The sequence below is a fragment of the Macrobrachium nipponense genome, chromosome 43 (genome assembly GCF_015104395.2).
Source record: "Macrobrachium nipponense isolate FS-2020 chromosome 43, ASM1510439v2, whole genome shotgun sequence".
Classification (NCBI taxonomy): Eukaryota; Metazoa; Arthropoda; class Malacostraca; order Decapoda; family Palaemonidae; genus Macrobrachium; species Macrobrachium nipponense.
Genome location: NC_061104.1, coordinates 40897291 through 40900329, shown reverse-complemented (window position 1 = coordinate 40900329; position 3039 = coordinate 40897291). Strand labels below are relative to the sequence as shown.

Sequence of the window (3039 nt, the reverse complement as noted above, 5' to 3'; positions counted from 1 at the left end):
TTTTCAGCCAAGTCTCGGTGCTACTCTCTCTCTCTCTCTCTCTCTCTCTCTGTTTTGTAGTTCTTCCGTTTTCATCTCCTTTTGTGTGTCACCCAACCCCAATAATCCTTCATTCTTTGCCTTTCTTATTTCTTGCCGGCCATGCCTCGCTTTTTTCTTTCTCTCTCCTCCACCTCCTCCTTCATTTTTCTTACCCACCTTCTTCCTCTTCACCCTTCTCTCGGACCTCATCTCTCTCTCTCTCTCTCTCTCTCTCTCACCGTCCCCCGTCTTCTCTTCAGAGTTTGAAAATAGAAGAAGCAATCTTGTGAATGGGCCCCGGTTGGGGCAGCGTACCCCCCCTCTCATGGGGAGGATGGAGGGAGGGGGGGATACTTGCTGTCCTTCATCCGTAGCCTGTGTTGAGGATGATTTTTATACAGTACAGAACTGAATTTTTATTTCCTTTCGTAGGGCATTTTACTTTGTTTTCTGTTATCCGGTTCTCGTACGTAACCCAATTTATGACTTTAGAGTATAACCGATTCAAAGTTTTTTTTTTTATGTGGTGCTGTTTGTTTATTTATTTTTTTTTTTCATCCCGCATGTACCATTTTATTTTTGTAGAATTTTTCTTAGAATGATTTTCTCGTTTGCTCACACAGCTCACTGTAGTTCACATCCTTTGTCTTCAGTGGCAGGATTTAGATTAAAAAAAAGAAATCTAATGCTCGTCCCTGTGTTTTCCTCATTTCCAGTTGCTATACTTTTTGCCAATTAGCATGCATATCTTTCCCTTCGGGATTTTTTTTTTTTTTTTTTTTTTTTTTTTTTTTTTTTTTTTTGGCCATGGTATTTTAAACCGGGTTGCTTGTTGTTCTGAAGTTATCGCTGGTTTTTCGCTTAGAAAGTTTCGTCTTCCTTACCCATTATACGTTTTCAAATTATTTTTGTTGTGTAAATTACTACTCTTATACGTTTTCAAATTATTTTTGTTGTGTAAATTACTTTTTTCTAAGCTTTTATTTTCCATCTACTTCGTACATAACATTTTTATCGTTAATTGTACATTTTCAATGGTATATTTTTAATGTATGATTTTCCCAAGAGTTATCGCTTATTTACGTACTTTTCTGGTGCAAATGTAGATTGATACTTGTACATATTTTCGCACAGTTGTCAATCGTTTATCTGACGTACTTTGATGGATTTAGTACTGATGCGTTATCAGTTTTCCTTTATGTTTCTTGACTTTTTTTCTTACCTTTTTTTTTATTGTATTTTCGACGAGGATTTTTTCCCCGTACACTTTGTACAGTGTACTCTCGCCATGTTATATCATTTGTTTTTGTGTTCCATGCAGATACACGCTGGTATTCAAAATTCAGATTGTTTCAGAAATTTCTCTCTCTCTCTCTCTCTCTCTCTCTCTCTCTCTCTCTCTCTCTCTCTCTCTCTCTCTCTCTCTGCCTGTGTGCCTGATGATGTTGGTTTGGTTCTGTAGTGGCGTTGATAACTCGTCCGTACGAACCTCCAAGAGTTATATGAATCCCTGTGCACTTAAGAGCGCCCTCAACCGTCCGATACGTATTCGTCCTGTACGTTTCCGGTGTGTGTGTGCGTGTGTGTGTGTGTGTGTGGTTTCAAATATAATATCCTTGTGGGGATTTGTTTGGATCTCCCTCCGTCATGATCACTTTGGGAGAAGTCAGATATCAGCGTTGGTGTTGAGCGGCTTGGTTTCCAGATCCCAATAAGAAGACTTCTTTGGGGTTTCATTAATAGGGTTGGGGCCGGGGGGGATGGGGGGGTGCTGGCTGTATGCAAAGAAATCGATAGGAGAGCCACGTCCCGGGAGAGGGAGGGGAGAGCTAGTCTCTCTCTCTCTCTCTCTCTCTCTCTCTCTCTCTCTCTCTCTCTCTCTCTCTCTCTCTATATTTGTCTGTTCGAAGATCATTTCTCTACCCCACATCTCATCGCTTTCCAATGTTATACCCGCTAATATTTCAAGTTTTAAGGTTTTTTTTATGAAAAAATTATCTATATTCATTCTGCCAATGGTTATACATATGATTTCCAAGCTTCATGATGCTGTTCTGTGGATATATTAATACGCTTAGCTATATTGCTTGCACAAACGTTAGCAGTATTATTGCAGTATATTAATTGTGCTTTTTTGTATCTTTTTCCAGGTAAGTTTCACCACAAGACATAAGAGAACATTGGAATTACTGTTGATCAGAGAGAGATTTGACAACCTGCCTTGCTCCTTGCGTTGTTCACATGGTAAGTTCCGACCGAAATTTTTTTTTTTACTTTTTTTTTATTATTATTATTATTAGTTATTTACCCAATACTGAAACAGCTCATCCTTGACTGTGCTGACGGTATATACTTTTGTCAGGAACTTATGACTCTTTTCTCTTACTCTTTGGGAGTAAACCTACAAATTTCTTGTGTGTGTTGGGGGGGGGGGGGGGGGGGGGGGGGGGGGGGGGCGGTTAATAAAGGTCCTGTGGAAGAGCCTAAAAAGGTCTGAAAAAAGTTGTTTTGCGTTGAGTTAAAAGATACAGGGATTTTAGGATATGGATGTTTATGGATTTATTTGAGAATGATAATATATATATATATATATATATATATATATATATAATATATATATATATATATATATATATATATATATATATATATATATATATAATAAGCGCTTGTTCAACAGCACAGAAATTTTTTTTCTCAATTTTCACTTTTTGAATTTTTAAATATGTATGGACTCATGTCTCGGTCACATTCACCACACCTATAAACTCAACATCATCTTCACTTCAGGAATTTCTAATACTTTGGGAGCTCTTTCTTTGGTAACTTCGGAATCCAAATTTTGGAATGGAATAAGATATCGAGATTTAATTGCTCGTCTCAGCTGTAGTAATTTACATTGTTTTCCATCATCCACTGACACAACCCTCCTTTATTGTGCAAACAGGAAACTTTTAAGTCATCTTTTTCAAACATTAGGGTCTTTTTTCATATCATTGTTATAATCCTTCCATAAGT

At 37.5% G+C, this 3039-nt stretch overlaps 1 long non-coding RNA gene across 1 annotated transcript in view; it reads left to right on the top strand.

Annotated features, from left to right (window-relative positions):
• Positions 1-2267, top strand: part of LOC135213688 (uncharacterized) — a 488275-nt gene extending 486008 nt beyond the window's left edge. The window contains exon 3 of the long non-coding RNA XR_010314183.1: positions 2172-2267. This is a non-coding gene — a long non-coding RNA (uncharacterized LOC135213688). The remainder of the gene's footprint in view (positions 1-2171) is intronic.
• The last annotated feature ends 772 nt before the right edge of the window (positions 2268-3039 follow it).